Source organism: Podarcis liolepis, assembly GCF_965112155.1.
Source record: "Podarcis liolepis genome assembly, chromosome: 9".
Lineage (NCBI taxonomy): Eukaryota > Metazoa > Chordata > Lepidosauria > Squamata > Lacertidae > Podarcis > Podarcis liolepis.
In genome coordinates, this window is record NC_139564.1 from 78,218,224 (window position 1) to 78,238,471 (window position 20,248).

A 20,248-nucleotide genomic window follows, 5' to 3' on the forward strand; every position below is an offset into this window, starting at 1 on the left:
GTGCAGGTATAAATATGAAGAAGATCTGCAGAAGGGACATGGAAAAGAGTTAAGAGCCTCGGATAGAAGATCACCAGGTTGATGGACTAAATGGAATGGATAGAAAGGACTGACAGAACCCGAGACCAGGAAGAAGAGACGGTGGATGAAGATTGGAAGAAAGTTTAAAAATTCATTTAGAGAAATATTGTAAAATTAATGAGTGTTAGAAAAAATGTTGGAATGAAACTATTTGGCTTTAGTAGAAATTATATAAGGAGTTATGTACAAATAAGTTTTAAGTTTTAGGGCTTTTTATGGTAAGATAAGGTTAAAATAAATTAAGACAATTTAATGACAGAACATAGTGAAAGATGGAAAGGATTTGCTGAGATAATTAATAACTAGAATACAAAAAAGGGAGGTGTGAGGAGGTCGATGAAACAAGATAACGAAAGATAAAGATTTGGGAATATTGGATTTGTTTTTATTTTTTGTTTGCTTTTGTTTTTGGTTTTGATGTATTGTGTGTTTTGTTCTCTTCTTTTTTATTGACTTGTATTGTTTAATTTCTTTTTTCCTTTCCTTTCTTTTTCTTTTTTTCTCTGTAATTTTAAATTCTCAATAAATATCATTTTTTTTAAAAAAAGAGAAAGCAATACTTTAACAAGCTATAGAAACATTAGCAGAATTTGTTCAAATAAACACTAAACAAAAAACGGAGATTAGCACAATTTGGGATGCCAGTAAGGCTTATATGAGAGTGTTCTGTATACAACAATCAGCAATTATGAGGGGGGAAGGAACAAAATATGAATAAAATAATAAATGAAATAAGGTCAGATGAAGGAGAATTAATCAAAAACCCTAAAAATGAAAAACTTAAAGAAAAGATTAAGATACTACAAACACAGGTTACAAATTTATTAAATAAAGAGGAAGAAAACAAAATTAAATGGCTCAAACAAAAAACATTTGAATCAGCTAATAAACCATGCAAATTATTAGCCTGGCAACTTTTAAAAAAGACAAAAAGAGAGAGTAATAAGCAGCATATTGGATAAAGGAGAAGTTTTAAATAACCCAGAAAAAATCAAGGAATGCTTTGTTAATGATTATAAAGAACTATGCAAAGTGGAAGAGGAGGAGGAAAATAAAATAAAAGAATTCCTTGACAAAAATAGTTTAACATCATTAACAGAAGAAGAAAATTACTTATATGGACCAATAACCATGACTGAAATAAAAGAGGCAATAGCAAATTCAAAAGCTGGAAAATCCCCAGGGCCAGATGGAATATCCATAATGTATTATATGAAAATGGAAGATATATTAGTGCTAATTCTTGAAAGTATCATGAATAAGATTCTAGAAGAAGGAAAGATCCCCAGATCATGGCAGGAAGCATTATTAACACTAATTCCAAAACAAGGCTCTAGTTTGTTAGAAACTAGAAATTACAGACCAATTTCATTACTGAATTTGGATTATAAAATATTAACCAAAATATTGGCCAATAGAATAAAAAAAATTCTAGGAAGAATAATTAATGAAGATCAATCAGGCTTTTTACCAGGAAAGCAAATTAAAGACAATACTAGGTTGGTAACAGATATAATCAAATATTTGGAAATGAAACCAGATAAAAAGGCAGCCCTGATGCTGGTCTATGGCGAAAAAGCTTTTGACAATGTAACATGGAAATTTATGCAAGAAACATTAGAAAAAATGGGATTAGGAGAGAAAATATGCAAAGGAATGCAAGCAATCTATACAGCACAAAGAGCTGTGCCTCGGGGCAATGAACTGTCAGAATTTTTTGATATTTCAAAAGAGACCAGGCAGGGCTGCTCATTATCGCCACTCCTTTTTATTATAGTATTAGAAACATTTTTAAAAGCAATAAGGGAGGACCAGGTAATAGAAGGTATTCTAAAAACATTGGAGAAAATGAAAGAATTTGGCCACTTATCGGGCTTCAAAATTAATAAAGATAAGACAAAACTTATGGTAAAAAATTTAAATTTGCAAGAAAAAGAGGAGTTGGAAAAAGAGACAGGATTAAAAATTAGTAACAAGGCTATATATTTAGGAATCTGGATTACCATGAAAAATATCAACCTTTACAAAGACAACTACATAAAAACCTGGAATGAAATTTTTAAAAAAGCTAGAAATCTGGAATAGAATAAAATTGTCATTTTGGGGGAGAATATCGACAATAAAAATGGTATTATTTCTTTTTCAAACCATCCCTATCATTAATGGAACAAATTGCTTCAAGGAATGGCATAGGTTTCTGGCAAGGTATATCTGGCAAGGCAAGAAACCTAGAATAAAATTCAAATTATTGAATTTTAATTTGAAGCCTGTCATTTTCAGTTTTTCCTGGTCTTAAAATATGTTTGCCATACTTTTGCATCACTTTGCAATTTAAAAAAAAGAAGTTCTCATGAAAATTCATCATCATTTTAGTAACATTCCACCTAATATACAACAGTTTCTATTCGGTTTTAGCTGATACATGCATTTTAACAAGCAATTTCCCCTATTCTTATGCCCTTTGTATGTCCCATACCTGACTTTGCACCAAATCTGACTCCTTGCCCCTATCATTAGCAGGATGACATGAACCAGGATGCTGGGTTAGACAAACCCATGGTTCAGTCCAAAAGAGCTCTTTTTCTCCATGCAGTGTTTTCATTCAAGCAATGGTTTATTGCAATTACACTGCATGGTGGTATTTGTAGTGTGTGTTTTCCTCATTCATGAAAATAAAGGAAGAGATGTGTTAAAGAGCTTATACAGGAGAAATGCCATGTGCCCCTCCAAAGGTGAAGAAGCTGAGCCAGTGGTGGTGTAATGGTTAGAGTGTCAGATTAGCACCTGGGAGAGATCAGAGTTCAAATCCCCACTCAGATATGGAACTCGCTCACTCTCAGCCTAATCCAGCTCACAGAGTTGTTGTGGGGATTGAGGAGGGAGAGAAGTATGTGGGGCACCTTGAGCTCTTTGGAGAAAAAGGTGGGAGATAAATGAAACAGACAAATAAACCTCTCTCACCCAACTTGGCCTAAGGCACTTCACAGAAAGGGCAACACAACTGTCAGAAATCCAGACAGGATGAACAACTATTGAAGAAGTTTTTACAGAAGAGGGACAGAAAATGAATTTTGTTGGTTTCATCTTTTAAAAAAGTGAAAACCTTACTAATCCAATCATCTTGGACCAATATAGGAAGAGAAATGCAGCCATCCTTCACATCCCACACTTCTCTGATTTTTGCAAAGCAGTTTTCCACTCCACCCGACCCCCCAAAAACCTGCATTAAAGTGTGTGTACTAATCGGTAATGGAAACAGCATGGGCAGGCACATTGCACATGGGGAAATGGCTTGCAATAATTTGTGTTTTAGGAGAAACACACCTAAAAGCGCATACTAATTTTTCATGAGGGCTTTATTCAAACTGATGCAGAAATGGGGCAAATAAAATTTAAGACTGGGAAGATTAAAACCCGGGCAGGCAAATCCATCCTTGCAACCCACAGATTCCCTGGGATTGAACAGGGACTAATTAAAGGGGCCACTGACAGCTTGCAGCACTTCTACCCCTCTCTGTGGGCTGAAACATGCAATGCCGCTGCCTTCCTCTGCCACCCTTTGAAAGCTGCAGCAAGGGACCTGGCAGCTGAAATAGCCACCAGATGGAAACTGAGTTATTCTTATTCCCTTTGCAAAAAACAAAATTAAATGTCTGCTGCATCAAGGTATTTTCTTATTTTTCCCCTCCCTGGGTTCACTCTCCCAAAGGACAAGAGCTTGTCATTTTCTGGTGTGCATCATTTACAAGCTGCTTCAGAAGGTAAGGAGATCTGCTGTATGACACAATGTCCAAATCCCATCACACAGTACCCCCCCCCCCCCCCACAGTACAAAGCAATCATCTTGACAACAGTAAAGAAACCAGTTTTCACTTCTGCTAGCATGTTTATTGGGGGGGGGGGAGGTGGAGACTTAAATTATTATTATTATTGCACATTTTCAATATAAAACTTCACAGCATGTTGAGACTCCAAAGCCATGCAACAGCCGTCAACATTTGTTATGTGTCCCTGATTTCCTTAAATGGAGAGAATCCAGAGACATCCTATGGAGCTGAGTTTACCTTTGGAGAGAATGACCTCACTTTGCAATACTTGTGTATTGTATACTTGATTTATAAATGTTCAAGCAGAACTCACTGAAAAGAGCCAAACTCCCTCCAAAACAGGCAGCTGCTCTATCCAGCCAGGAGACAGTCCTTCCATGAAAAGTCCCTGACCACTCAGTTCCCCAACGACAGGCCTACTCACAACATTCCAAACTCATAATAATAATAATAATAATAATAATAATAATAATAATAATAATAAATTATACCCCACCCATCTGGCTGGGTTTCCCAAGCTAGACTGGGCGGCTTCCAAGAAAATATTAAAATGCAATAGACCTTCAGATATTAAAAGATTCCCTAAACAGGGCTGCTTTCAGATGTCTCCTAAAAGTCTGGTAGTTGTTTTTTCCTTTGACATCTGGTGGGAGGGTGTTCCACAGGGCGGGTGCCACTACCAAAAAGGTCCTCTGCCTGGCTTCTTACAGCGAGGGAACCACCTGAAGGCCCTCAGCGCTGGACCTCAGTGTCCAGGCAGAACGATGGGGGTGGAGACGCTCCTTCAGGTATACTGGACCGAGGCCATTTAGGGCTTTAAAGGTCAGCACCAACACTTTGTGCTTGAAAACGTACTGGGAGTCAATGTAGGTCTTTCAAGACCGGTGTTATGTGGTCTCAGTGGACGCTCCCAGTCACCAGCCTAGCTGCCGCATTCTGGATTAGCTGTAGTTTCCGGGTCACCTTCTGTGATGGCCTGGGATTTGGACTCGGATGCTGAACCTGAGGGATCCCAGCCTGCACAGGATTCCCCACTTCCAGAACCAGCTGAGCCGGGGCTGGGGCATGAGCCTGAAGGGTCCTCACCTGTGCTGGATCCTCAGGTGCAGGCATCAGCTGAGTCTGCTCTGGCTACTGAGGTGATGGAGGATCCATTGCCTGCAGGTGCTCCACTCTCAGCCCCATCAGAGGAAGCTGAGGTTGCCTCTGGGTCCAGTAACCCTCCAGCCTCTCCTGAGCTGCAGAAGCTCAGGGCAGAGAGGCAGAGGGAACTAAGTTTGCGCAGGAGGAGTGCTCACCTCCAGGCCAGGAGAGGCGAGTCACCTGAGGATCGGGGCTGCCCTGTGCCTCGGAGCAAATAAAAGCCAGCCAGCCCCAGTCCCAAGTTGTGAGGGCAACACTGTTGGTTGCTAGTTCCTCCCTGAACCCTATCCTGCTATTCTGCCTGAGCTCCTGACCCGCCCTGGCTCCCTGCTTGCATGCCTGTTCCTGACTTTACCTGACTCCCTGCCCTGCACCCAGCTTCAGCTACTACGGACTGCCTCCATGTTGCACCTTTGACCACAGACCGGACTTGGACCTCGCCTCTCGGGTAACCCACGGGACCAGCACACCTTCAAAGGTAGCCCTACGTAGAGCACTTTGCAATAGTCCAAAGAAGAGATAACTAGAGCAAGCACCACTCTGGCAAGACAGTCTGCGGGCAGGTAGTGTCTCAGCCTGCGTACCAGATGGAGCTGGTAAATAGCTGCCCTGGACACAGAATTGACCTGCGCCTCCATGGACAGCTGTGAGTCCAAAACGACTCCCAGGCTGGGAGCACAGTTACCCTATTCAGGACCAGGGATTCCCCCACACCTGCCCGCTGCTTGTCCCCCAAAAACAGTACTTCTGTCTTGTCAGGATTCAACCTCAATCTGTTAGCCGCCATCCATCCTCCAACCGCCTCAAGACACTCACACAGGACCTTCACCGCCTTCACTGGTTCTGATTTGAAAGAGAGATAGAGCTGGGTATTATCTGCATATTGATGAACACCCAGCCCAAACCCCCTGATGATCTCTCCCAGCGGCTGCATATATTGAAGATGTTGAAAAGCATGGGGGAGAGGATGGAACCCTGAGGCACCCCACAAGTGAGAGCCCAGGAGTCTGAACATTCATCCCCTCCAACCCACACATTCTGGACACGGCCCAGGAGGAAGTAGTGGAACCACTGTATGACAGTACCCCCAGCTCCCAGCCCCTCTAGACGGTCCAGAAGGGTGTTATGGTCGATGGTGTCAAAAGCTGCTGAGAGATCTAGCAGAACTAGGAAACAGCTCTCACCTTTGTCCCTAGCCCGCCGGAGATTATCGACCAGTGCGACCAAGGCAGTTTCAGTCCCATGATGAGGCCTGAATCCCAATTTAGGCACACAAGCCCTGTGATCCACCGCTAAGGCTGCACGCCTTCCCTGAACAATATTCTCCTGACTTACCATGAGGCTGGATCAGAAAATCATTTCCCTCCCGAAGAGCACATGTGGGGGCAGCAAGCAGACCTCCTCTCCACAGAGCCAAGGTGCACTTGCTGCTTCTGCAAGTCATGCAGGAATAAAATATCCAAATATAGGCTACGAACAGAAAATCAAGTGTGCATAGGCTAAAATCACACAATGATCCCAGGGTGGTGGTTGTGTGTTTCACTGTGAATTTGTCTGACACCTTAGATTTTATATGCATAGTCATAAGATACTCTGGACCTACATGATCTAAGGTCCCCCCCCCCCCACTCTCTCCTTCACATCTTCTGTTCTCCTACAGTCACTTAAAAACAAAAATCTAATTATTTGGAAATCTGGTTCTTTGAAGCAAAATAAAGACCATTTGCACAATTTAGAATGATTGCACATATTTGCCTAATTTAGAAAGATTGCAAAATGTGGATCTCCTTGGTGCAGAATTCAGATTAGGGTCAACCTCATGCAAACCATCCATTCTCATTTATAAAACTATAAGGATGGTTCGATGAGTAATCATCTCTCTTATTATATACACTTATACAGACACGGCTGTTTCCATCATTGCCACACTCTAGAGCAGTGTTTCCCAACCTTTTTTGGGCAAAGGCACACTTGTTTCATGAAAAAAATCTCGAGGCACACCACCATTACAGCCCCGTGACGTCAGCGCACAGCGTCACACCGGGAGGGACATGAATTGCTAGCAAATTACATAATCACCTCCTTGAGGGCTGGCTCATCTTCTCCGAAGGCAGAACCCCATTAATTAACAGCACAGACTCACACCATAGCCAAGACGAGGGGGGAAAACCTCAGTCATGCACAGTCATGCACATGTGGGGGCTAAATGAGGACGAAGACCGGGCAGAGAGCAGGGTTCAAATCACCCCACCAGGCCAGGACAATCCCTGGGTGCTCCCTTGGGCCACTCGCCTGACCCACCTCGCAGGGCTGTTGTTGCGAGGATAACACAGGGAGAACCACGCGCGCCCCCGGGAGCTCCTTGGAGGAGAAAGCGGGCGATGAATGCAATGCACGAAATATATGAGAGGCGACCAGGTTTTGCAGGTGAGGGGCCCCCGCCAGCCTCCGCTTCCAACACCCGGCGCAACGACGCCGAAGTTTCCCCCCGGGCTCGGCTCGGGGAGCAGCGCTGCTCCCCCCTGGCTCCCCTTCGCCCTCCCGGCTCTCTCTGCTGCCCACTGGGGACCCCCCTCACCTGCCAAGTCCGGAGCGCCGGTGGAAGTTGCATGCATGCAGGGCACCGCGTTGCCATTGCATTGCACTGCACTCCATGCAATGCCTGCACGCATGCATTGCCTTGCACGCCCGCCAAGGGGTCTCCCCGCGGTCCGATGCGTCCCCTCCGGCGCGGATGTAGCATTGCAAAAATTAAAAAACCCCGACGCAGCCCTACCTGGGGGGCAGCCTCCGCCTCCGCCGCTCCACCTCCGCGGGGTTCCCCGGGCTCCATCCTGCCGCCCGATCTCCGCGGGGGGAGAGGCCGGGTGCAGGGATGGAGGGACGGGTGGGCAAGCGAGTGAGTGAGTGGCAGCTGCCAAGCCTTGGCCGAGAGCCAGGAAGGGCCTCCCCGGAGGAGGAGGAGGGAGGCGCAGAGCGGGAGGGAGGGAGGGAACCCCAGGGGTCATCTAGTGACGGCGCCCCAATCGAAAATTTGACTTTAAAAAAAAAATCTTTTGAATTTTTTAATTTTTCCCGCGGCACACCAGGCAACATCTCGCGGCACACTAGTGTGCCACGGAACAGTGGTTGGGAAACACTGCTCTAGAGTGATTGAAAAACAAGAGAACTGCCCAGAACTGAGGACAGCTTCAAGTCCCAAATCCCTGTGCCCAGAAAAGAGAGCTGGTGCTGGTACTGTGGTTAGACTGCTGGACTAGGACCTGGAAGACCTGAGTTCAAATCCCCCCACTTGGCCATGAAACTCACTGGGTGGTCTTGAGCCAGTCACTGCCTCTCAGCCTGACCTACCTCACAGGGTTGTTGTGGAGATTAACTGAGGGAGAACCATGTATGCCAGCTTGAGCTCCTTGGTGGGAAAGGTGGCATATAAATGCTATGAAATAAAAGAAAGAAATCTACCTTTCCTTGAACATTTGCAGGTCGCTCTGGAGGTGGGGAGAGAGAGATTGCATAGATTTCTCCTAGTCCACTTCCCCACAGTGACTTTAAGAAAGCTTACAAAGGATGTACACAATAAATTCATCACTATTTTAAATCAAGTCTGAAATATATGCATTTTTATATTGTTGAAACCTACCTTGGGACCTTACACTGAAGGGTAGATAAGAAATCTAAATAAATGAATTAATCAGTAATAATAAAGGATCCCCCCCAAATCACAAAGCCATGATGATGAAATGGTAACATTGCAGAGCACATTTCTTGATTCCCAATGTCATAGATATTAAAGGAAAACAGACAGATATGGTGATCCCTATCCCTACCTTACCATGCTTAATGCATCCTTTCACTTAGGTAGTTAAATGAACTTTGTACATCCTTGCATTTCCTTAAGACATGTAAAAAATTTCCTTAAGGCATGTAAAAAAGGTAGAGAAAGGTTGACAATACAGATTCTGTTCACCCTTATATTAAACATGACATACCAAACATAGAAATTCACTGCAACTTTTCATTCCATACTTTCAACTCAGTGATTTGTAATCAGTTATCTGACATCATGGTTAGTCATTGCTTTATCCCTGTCTCTGGAAGAGTAAAGGAGGGCCTTTAAGGGGATTAAGAAGAAGGAAGCTGCTCAAGATGACACTGTTAATACCACTTTCTCACACAGCAAGGTCTCAGGTGTCAATGCAACAAGAGGCAGGCACACTGCGAATATGCTTGGAACTTCAGTGAAGCTGATGGTTGGAAGATTCAGAACAGATTATGATGATGATTGTGATGATAATGATATTTATATTTATATGCCTCCCATCTGACTGGGTTTCCCCAGCCACTCTGGGCGGCTTCCAACAGGATATTAAAAACACAATAAACATCAATCATTAAAAACTTCCCTAAACAGGGCTGCCTTCAGATGTCTTCTAAAAGTCAGATAGTTGTTTATTTCCTTTGACATCTGATGGGAGGGCATTCCACAGGGTGGGCACCACTACCGAGAAGGCCCCTTGCCTGGTTCCCTGTAAACTCACTTCTAGCAGTGAGGGAACCGCCAGAAGGCCCTCAGCGCTGGCTCTCAGTGTTCGGGCAGAACGATGGGGGTAGAGACGCTCCTTCAGGTATACTGGGATGAGGCTGTTTAGGGCTTTAAAGGTCAGCACCAACACTTTGAATTGTGCTTGAAAACATACTGGGAGCCATTGAAGGTCTTTCAGGACCGGTGTTATATGGTCTCAGCAGCCATTCCCAGTCACCAGTACTTCTTCATGCAGTGCATAATTAAACTATAATTAAACAGGAGGAAGTGATGGCCACCAGCTGGATGGCCTTAAAAGAGGATTGGACAAAATATTATGATTTTGTAAATGTATTGATCACTTTTTAAACAAGGCAGCTCAAGGCAATGTGCAATATGTAAAGAAACACACAATACATTAGAACCAGCATAAAAGAAAAACAAAGAAAAATCTAACGGAAAATCAATTTTTTAAAAGGCAGCTTTAAAACATTCCACACAGTCAAAGTGACCAGAGCGTATTAAGAGTCAAAGGTCTGGCAGAAAAAGAGAAATGTTTTTGCCTGGCACCTAAAGAAATATACTGATGGTGCCATGTGAGCCTCATTCTACAGGTGAGGAGCCATTGCAGAGAAGGCCTCTTCTTGTGTTGCCACCCTCGGGACCTCCGGGGGGGGGGAGGGGGGCTCCAGTGATGATCTCAGGGCCCAAGTCAGTCCATGTGGGGAGAGGCAGTCCTTGAGGTATTGAGGTGCTGAGCTGAGAAGGCTTTCTGAATTGTGAAAGAGAAAGAAGTGGCATGGGCTCAATAATTTGCAAAAATAAAATAAAAAATGAACAGACTAAGCGGACTCCATGAAGTATAACCCTAAGGTGACAACGCAGCATTTTGGGGTTTCCCCTGCCTTCCCCACCATTTTGTATCCAGACTGATTGAGAGCTCCAGAGAATCCGAAGTCTTCCTCATTATCTTGTGGCAATTGGGCTGCTCCTATGTAAGCAGTTGTGCAAATGTGGATTGAAACCTGTGGGCCTTCGCTGGTGAAATTTTAGAAAATGGAAGGAAATTTGGAGAAATGGAAGGGATGGAATGAAAGTGGAGGTCACTGTTATTCTATTAATTTGGGAGCAGGCTTGGGGAGGGTGGGTGATAATAACCCCTGAGCTTTATAATTCATGAATACACTTTGGCTTGATGCTTAGCCAGATTTTTTGACTCCATGTCAGACTCTGATTCTGAGAAGTCCCTCCCTGTACTCCATTGCCATGTCTCCCTCACTTTAGCATCAATTCGTATCTTTAAGCAGGAGGCATCCCTCTTAAGGTTAATCATGTTAATAAGGAACTGCAGTGTAAGGAGAATCTGAAACAACTCCTTCTTTATTGTTTAATTTAGGGAAATGCCATGGACGATTGAGTTTTAGCCTCTCCTTTGCTACAGTTGCTAGAACAATTTGTGTTGGGGATTAGTTGAGCTTCACAGCTTCTACCGCAAGCCCTATGCTGACCCTTTGTGGAATGCGCTGAATCAACATAACTTTTTTAAAACATGCCTTTTAATAATAAATAATAATATTATTATCAATAATAATAATAATAATTTATTATTTCTACCCCACCCATCTGGCTGGTTTTTAAAAACACACACACCACCACCACAACCAGATCATTCTTCCACATTGCCAGCACCTCTGAGCAACTCTCACGTGGAAGTAGCTAAACAGAAAACATCCCATTGAAACAAATGGGGCTACATTTTCTTACTTTTTTGGCAATGGGATTTGCAGGAACAGAGCAGCCCTGATCCTGACCAGGACCACAACAAAGTGTCACATCCTCCTATATGCTCAGTTTACAAACTGGATCAGGAACTCTGCATCTGGAATTTGTGAAGGGATCAAAAAAAGAAACCTGCACAGAACTGGCCCTCAGCTGATTATTGGTACCGGGTAGAGTATCCCATTCCTGTCACTGAATGGGCAAAGTGCCCAACATTATGATGGGCTGCTTTGTGTGGAGGGAATTGGAGCTTAGATTTGTCAAGGAACCCTTATCAGGGAAGGTGGATCTGCACCTTGAACTGGTCTGAATGAGTTTGGGATTTGACCAAATTTGGTACACAACTCTACTGCATACTGGTAGCTATATCTATATATCTATATAGATATATTCACACTTTCAAAGACTACAGGCTAACTGGCAATTTATGGAACATAAATGGGTTCACATTATCCTGTGCCTCATTACACCAGTACATTGTAAAAAGTTTCTAAATGAAAACATGGCCTGCCCATTCTGGTTCTCACCATATATGTAAGCTTAACCAGGCATACTCTGTCCCAGATTCTAGATATACATTCTCTCATAGCTGGTGTTCTCATCCCACCCACCACCCACCTCCATGCTGAGGTTTTTAGAAATAATAGTTCCACGAGCAGTTAAGAAGTGTTGCATTAATTCCCTGTCCTCTCTTAGTACAGCTTCTTTAACATATCTGAGTAGTGAAATTAGAAAATCCACGCACAAATTATACTTTGCCTATCTGATTAAATCATAGTTTGTTACAGTTTTGTCTTTTTTGTTTTGTTTTTTAAAAACTTGTTTTTGCCTCCTATCTGACTCAGCACCATGTTTCCCCCGTCCATGCCTTTCATGGCTAAGTGTCCCTGCTCTTTCCATCTCAATCCCTTGGCAAGTGGCTCCCAAGAAAAAGATGGCAGGAGCAGAAGCAAGGATGGAACTGTCAGAGAAAGGCAGTCAGCCAACAGCTGCTGCTCCCCTGTGTGTTTGCTTGGGATCCCCTGCTGCTTTCTCTGCAGGCCTTCTACAATTTCCATCCATCAGAGTTCGGCTTACACATGTGGCTCCCTTTAATGCAATTAGTGCACCTATCCAGAACAGGGCATCACAGTGAGAATAGAAATGTATAGATAAACATTTTCCTCTCTGATAATGCCATGGCTACACGATGCAGAGTTAAAATGGAAGGGCAGCACATCCAGGACAGACAAAGCAAAGCCATTTCCCCACAAACACCAGCTCCCTCGGCCTGAAAGCGAGATGAGCACCGCAACCCCATAGTTGCCTTTGACTGGACTTAACCATCCAGGGGTCCTTTACCGTTTTACCTTTTACCTTGTTTAGTGAGTGGAGTTATAAATGGTGAGTTTCTTTTGCCTGAAGATTTGTAGATACTTAGAGAATTGCTGTTTTATTTTTATTTTTTGTCTGAAGCCTTCCAGGCCCAGTGGAAACATCTGCAAAGGTGACAAATTGCTGCTTTGTTTCCTTATTTGCAGCACAAATGAATAAAAATCCATTCATATCACATGTGCTTGCAAAGTCCTATGGCAAGCAATCATGGTCATCATTCATTCACACTCCATAGGACCTGACCTCACAGTGCTGCATGCACAAATCAAGGTGTGCAGACTTCATGTGATTCTCATGGGGCAGGTACTTTGACTGAACATGGCAGGTACCAGAGTAAGGGGGGCACATATTGCAAGCAACCAAAGTTCTCAATAACACATGTTTAGCTGGTGGTTCCTCTAGGGCAGTGGTTTTCTACCAGTGTCCTTCCCTCCCTCCTCAGATGCCCTCTTGCGTCTCTGCCTCCTAAAGCTGCTTGTTGCAAAAGCCCTAGCTACAAGCTCCCCTGGTGAATGGTGCCTCTGGAGCTGGCCAGGGGGTGCTGGCCAGGGGCCCCTGTGGGGCAGTGTGAGGAGGCACCTCTCTTTGGGGCACTTGGATTTGCTACCTTCTCTTCTTGCCTAGGTCTGTGGGTTGGAACTGTATTAGAGATTCTACCCACACCTTTGTGGCAAGTTAGACAGATGGCAAAGAAGAGTCAAGAGACCCATATTATCCAAGGCCCCGACCCTAACTTTCAGACTTTTGATTAGCCCCTGGATATATAAAGAGGGGCTAAGCAAAAGTCTCTGGAAGGTGAATCTAGATCACTCTTTAAAAAAAATAATTATAATTTTCTCTGGAAATGCAACAAGACAAGAAGACTGAAGCCCAAGTGCATATTATCCTCCAATACCACCCAAAGATGTCTCTCTTTCCTATTAAGCCAACAAAGGTGCTGCTCCTACCCATGTGCTGGGCAGGTTGGGAAAATATTAGTTGCATCCCATTGAAGGGACAGAGGTCAAGATACTGGCACATGTGTGGTGAGCAGGATGCAACATCCAATCAGAGAAGGGATTCAGGCAGTCTTAAGAGACTATCTCCATCATCCCCTGCCTTTGGGGGGAGGCTGTCTGCTGTTTTCCTCAACAAGGATGTTGAGGAAAGATTTATGATCAAGTCCCCATCATTGGTCCATAGGATGGGTTCCAAGACTGAATGGGAGCTGTGAAAGTGTTCATAGAATCATAGAATCATAGAGTTGGAAGAGACCACAAGGGTCATCGAGTCCAACCCCCTGCCAAGCAGGAAACACCATCAGAGCACTCCTGACATATGGTTGTCAAGCCTCTGCTTAAAGACCTCCAAAGAAGGAGACTCCACCACACTCCTTGGCAGCAAATTCCACTGTCAAACAGCTCTTACTGTCAGGAAGTTCTTCCTAATGTTTAGGTGTTTGTTCCAATGAGTTTCCCTGCCACTCTTCAAAGCTGAGGTGGAGAATGCCCAGCTACTTGTAAGAATCCTGGCCTGAAGTGAGGCGCTCCACCTTGGCAGACAAGTGCCATCTTGATATACTGCGTCTCTGCAGGTGACATCACCAAACCCACCTTCTCATGCTCTGTTGGAGAAACAGCCACAACTGTCTCTAATAGTCCCTTCTGCTGATGAGGGAGAGGCAGCTTCCAGGACTCCATCCTCACCAGTAGATTTGGGCACATCTAGCAGCAGCGAGCGTGTGTCCAAAGGGCTCTGTTCTGTAGTCTCATCTTCCCCTTCAGTAATCCTCCTCAAGAGTCCAACTGCCAGGGATCCTTGAGCTGTGATTCCTGCATTGCAGGGGGTTGGATAAGCCTTGTGGTCCCTTCCAACTCTACACTTCTATGATGCAGTGAAGTGGTTCCCACTCCTGATCCGAATCAGAGCAGTTCTAGTGACAACCCCAAGAAGCAGTTAGGGTACGCTCGCCAAGGAAGGTACAAGAATCACTGAGCACATTGTAAAATGCCAAACATTTGCATCACTCCCCACAAACTGCTAAGATCTCCTCAAAATGGCAAGCAGAGCTCTTTTTGCTGTAAGTATATAGCCATCAGGAGACTTTCCAGTCTTGCTCACTTGGGGGCCGTTCCCCAAATCTTGCCTGAACCAGCCCCAGGGGTTCATTGAAGGTGACGTGGCAGGGTGTGAGCAGGGAAACAGATGCTCCATGTGTTTCGACAGCATGCATCAAACCAGGCTGGAAGGCCCTTTATGAGCCCTCCGAATGCCTTTGGCACCCCTTCAGAATAGTGAAACAAAACTTTACCAATTTCTAGCCAGACAGTTGTCAAAGAAACATGTTTCAGAGACTCAATTACAAGACACATTCAGGAACAAGAAAGAAATGGACCTCTAGCATACACCACCAGATGCAATTTCTCCTAAATGCTATCTGTTACCAAAATTGTTAGACATTTGACACACACCAGAGGAAGGACAAGACTTCCATATGTCATTTGGTCACCTACCAACACAACATCAAGCTGCCCTCCCCACCCTGAACATACTAACTCCACTTTCTACCTTTCCACTCTCATATAAAAGCTTTGTGAACCTTATGAATAGGTTTCCCTTGAAGTTTTGCCTGAGACGATTGCTTTCTATTTCCACCTTCAGGTGACATCTCCCACTTCAGCTTGGTGAAAAGGCTTTTAATAAAAAGAGTTTCTGCTTTATTTTAATTTAAAGTCCCCAACTTAGATGGCTTTAAAAGGGGACTGGACAAACACATGAGGGATCAGGCTAGCAATGGCTACGAACCACAATGGCTCGGCTCTGCCTCTCCAGTCAGAGAGAGCAATGTTTCTGAATGCCTCTTGCTGGAAACCACAGGAAGGAAGGCTGTTCTTGTGCCCAGGTGCTGCTGTCTGTCTGGCTTCCCTTAGGTGTCTGCCTGGTCACTGGATGCTGGAGTGCATGGGCCACTGGCCTCATCCAGCAGGCACGTTCTTGTGATATCTGACACCTTTTCATCTATTGTTTTTTAAAAGTAACTCATCGCAACAACCCTCTTTTTTGCTCCACCCTATTCACTTGTGTGCATCGTTAGCTAGATATATATGTTTCTCCAGAGTCAGCATAGCATTTATTTCACAGAGATATTTCAAACTCACCCTTCATCCTAAAGATCTCACAATACCAACTGATGATACTTTGGCAGCCAGGAAGGGGATGATCTGTTAAAGTGAACCATCTACCTGCCTGAACAGTATAATGTTGCAGCCACATTAAAGAACCACTTCTAAGAAAAATGACAGCAAAGTGTTTTACTTCAAAAAAGCAAACAAACCCAGCAGAATTGCATTCAAAGCCAGTGTGAACAAGTTAAAGCACAAAAGTGAGCAAAAGCAGAAGCAGGAGAAATCGGTCCACCTCTCCCAAGCACTGCAAAAGATGCCACCTAGTTGAAGCTGGCCCACTAAATCCCATCCAGGAGCCACTGCTGAGAAGGTTCTGCCCCACATCACTACCAAGGGCACTTCAAGTATTGGGGGAACATGACTGGTGATGTCACAAATGAATGGGGGCTAGAAGATGGCTATTGTTAAGATATCCTGGCCCCAAATCCAGAGCCCAAGTGTGGTAAAGCAGTTCAAGTGCCAGACTAGGACCAGGAAGACTAGGGTCCCAATCCCCACTCAGCCATGAAGCTCACCTTGGGCCAGTCACTGCCTCTCAGCCTAACCTACCTCACAGGGCTGTTGTGTGGATTGAATGAGGAAGGGGAGAACCTTGTACAGTACACCAGCTTGAACTCCTTTGAGAATAAGGTGCAATATGAATGCAGTAAATAAAAACAGATGAATATACCCTTAAGAATAAAACATAATTCAGTCTATTGATGTGACACCCAAGAAGAACTCCCAATAATATTTTCACCTTCTGAAGTTTAGAGAAGCAGGAGAGCTTAAAACATCCACTTGAGGTGAGATCAGGTGGCGGTTCACTTAAAGGAAAGACATAGCCAAGGAACAATTGTGCATGCTGAGGCCACTGGATGAATTTTTATCATCAGGGCAGAGCTCACGCTTTGCATCTGGGAGGTCTCAGCATCAGTATCTGGCATTTCCAGTTAAAAAGGATTCGGCAGCAGGTGATGGGAAATTAAAAGTTAGAAAGGATTGGACCACTGCTGTGAGTCAGAGTTGACAATAGTAGCATAGATGCACAAATAACCTGACTTGGTCTGAGGCAGCCTCCTATGTTCCTTCAGCAATCAAGGTTACCAAAATCTCCCCAGCATCCCTCTGCAATGAGACAATAACACAGGGAGTGTTGCCACCTTTTCTGTTTGGTTGTTCCTTTGGCAGCTATGTGACAGGCAGAAATCCACCAGCAAGTGATACTGTGGCAGAGAATAAGCTTTATCACATGGTGGGGTGTTGTTGTTGTTGTTTGCCCACCACCCATTAAAGCTTTAGGAGCTCTGCCAGCCCTAACAAAATTGGAGTCCAAGAGTAGCCAAGCCATTAAAGACAGACAATAGAATTCCTGGAAGGAGCCACTGGCACAAAGCAGTTTTCCAAGAGGCAAGAAACAGAAGAGGAAGCTTGCTCTTCCTCTTCGCCTGCTCTTCAGGCACCACCACAGATTTCCCACCCCCACCTGATCGCTGCGTTTGAGCTATGCTTAATCAATTTTTCAGAAGGAGCTATTCCATCATGTCAGATCCAGCAGTCTAGATCTCTGCCTTATTCCACCCCCACCCCCGTGTCCAGGGCTTCCTTTGTTCAGCATTCAGTTCTCTTCATTCCATCACCCAAAAATACACAATATATACACACCCTGTTTTCAATATAATAATGCACAGTTGTTAAGAATGCTCATACAAGTAGATGTCTGCTCAACAGTCCCATAAGGTGGGTGAGTCACATTATCAGCTGCCAATCAGCTGTGGGGGGGGTGAGGGCTACCATTAATTGCACATGTAAGTGCATTAAGGAGGGAAGGCAGCCTCCCTTATTTTTAGACCTAAGATAATGCTCTCTTAAGAGCTGCTATACTCATGGCCAACTCAGTGTTCTTTTTCAAGTAAAGTCAGCAGATTTTACCCACTAATCATCTATTATGCTGGAATCTTAAATGAACTGGTACACACAACACAGGAAGGCAGGAAGGCAAGAATGCCATCAACTCCTTTGCCATGAAAGTGGCTGCTTGACCCCTGCACAAATAGCATCACCGTCCATTACTCTGGAGCAGGGACAGGGCATATTTTCCAGCTGGAAGGCAGTATTCCCTCCTGGTCAACCCTTGGGGTGGGCAGGCATATGCCAGGGGTGGGCAGGGATTAAACCACAGGCTAATTCACACACGCTGGCACAACCCATCCAGAAGAGCCAGAAGCAGCACCACAGGCAGAAGGACACATCCAGGCGGGCAAATTACACTCCAGGAAGGTGCCAAGCAGGGCAGGATGGGGAGAGTCCTGGGTACCAGACAGAGATGCTTGAGGGGCTGCGTACGCAGCACTAGGACCCTCAATGTGGCTGGATGGGCATCGTATTTTGAAGCAAAGGATGCAAACACACATCTAAGGAGGAGTCCCCAGCAGACCAGAGTCTAAGATTTCCTATCCACACCACTGTTTTCTCCGCGTCAGAGTAGGTTCAGGGTTGTTGTAGCCTTGATATTGAATACAGCCAAGAGCAGGCCTGGAAATCCACCCCCACCCCACAAACATCAATGCCAGGAATCACAGCAAAGCTGTGTGCAGAGACTGAAAAGGCAGAGCTGCATAACGGTTAGTGGGAAGAGCTCTGACAAGGGAGAGCAGAGTTCAAATCCCCACACGCAGCCACCAAAGCACACTGGGTGACCTTGGCCCAGTCACTTTCTCACACTTTGCTCTAGGAAAAGGGCACTGTATCTATATCACTCTGCGCATGATTCTTAAAAATTGAATCATAATAATAAATGAAATCCTGCTCACAATGTTGGACACTCTTGCTTGAATGCAGCATTAAAAACTCCACAGACAGAACAAAACAGAAAGCAGCCCTCAAGGAAAGAGCACCTCCGAGCATACGCAAAGCGCCTGCCCTTTCCTAGTTAGAAACCAGATCCCGCCCCCGCCCCCGCTTTTCAAAAGCAACATCGCCGGATCGCAGCGCGCGCGGCATTCTCCCCCGCCGCCCCTCTGAGGTCCGCAGGCACCCAGCTCTACCTGGGTTTCACCCACCCGTCTAATAAAGAGAGAGAGAGGCACCCCCCCCCTCCGAGCAATCCAGCGCCCACCCCGAGGGGAACGTGCTACTCACCCGGTGCCACCGCCTGCCGCGTCTCTCCGCGGCCCCTCGGAACGTGGGAGGGGGGCAGCGGCCGCGGCGTGGCTCGGATTCCCGCGGGCTCGGGCAGGACGGGGGGCGGCGAGAGGGGCCGCCAACTTCTCCCCTGCCTACGGGCGCTGCCCAGAGAGGAAAGAGCTTCGCTTGGTGGAGCGAGAAAGCGTCCCTCCGCGCCGGCGGGGCTCGCTCTCCTCCAGCTGCGATCACTGGGGCGTCGGCTGCCTGCGCTGGGCCAGAGCCCGGAGCCCGGCAGCGGGGACAAGACAAGGCGCCGCCAGCTGCGACGAAGCGCGCATCCTTGCCAAGCGCGGCGGCGGCTCTCCGGCTTTTCTTTCGCCCCGCACCGTCGGCGGAATCCCTCGCAGCTGGGAAGCCCAAGCGCCCTTCCCGGGATCCGGCAGAAGCTCAGCTAGCAAGAGGAGCCGCGCTCCGGCTGCCTACATCTCCCCGCATCCGTCAGCCCAGGAGCAGCTCCAACCCGCGGCTGCTCGTCGCCGCTGCCGAGGCTGCGTGGCCCGCGCAACTGGCGGCTCGGTTCCCCCTCTCGGCTCGAGCGCGCAGGCACAGCCTCTCGCAAGCGGCCGATGACATCAGCCCGAGAGGCCGCCGCTGCTTTGCCGGGATGCGGGCGCGGAGGCTCCCCGTGGCGGGTGGAGGGAGCTGTCGGTGCGGCTTGCAGCCCCGCTGAACCTCGGCAGAGAAAGGCAGGTGCGCGCCGAGGTCTTCTGCTGGTGCCTCTTGCGAGCAGACGCTCTCGACCGCCCTCGTCCCTCCCCCTCTGTCCCCCTAGGCGCCTTTACTCGGGAGTAAGCCCGGCTGATTGTAGGTAGAGAGGCAACCGTGTTTCGCACGGTCTGCCGTACGTAGGACTGGCTCCCCACCGAGAAGAAGTAGTGGCCATGTCCAAAGGGCAAAGGGCTGCTGGCTTTCAGGGGAAAAGTTTGTTACCTTGAGGTCAAAAGGTAACAGAAGCAGAGAGCGCGGTCGAGGAGGCCGCCAGGGATTTCATAGCAGTGCCACACTCCGGGGAGAAGGATGGTCTTGGGGAAGGAGAGCGTCCCCTTGAGGAAGAAAGAAGCATTACCTTAGAAGGGGCCCTTGCCTTGTGCTCAGGCTGGCCAGTGTGAGTAGAGGATACTGGACTGGATGGGCCATGGGTCTGATCCAGAAGAGCTCTTCTGATGTTCTTGTCTGGTTCTTATGTTCTTGTG

The 20,248-nt window shown here is 46.2% G+C and overlaps 1 protein-coding gene across 1 annotated transcript in view; it reads right to left on the bottom strand.

The window, feature by feature from the left end:
• The window catches only part of LINGO1 (leucine rich repeat and Ig domain containing 1), a 659,586-nt gene extending 639,853 nt beyond the window's left edge, over window positions 1–19,733 (bottom strand). Inside the window, exon 1 of the mRNA XM_083460729.1 lies at window positions 19,011–19,733. The gene's annotated coding sequence lies outside the window, so the exon portion shown is untranslated. The remainder of the gene's footprint in view (window positions 1–19,010) is intronic.
• Window positions 19,734–20,248: the final 515 nt, after the last annotated feature.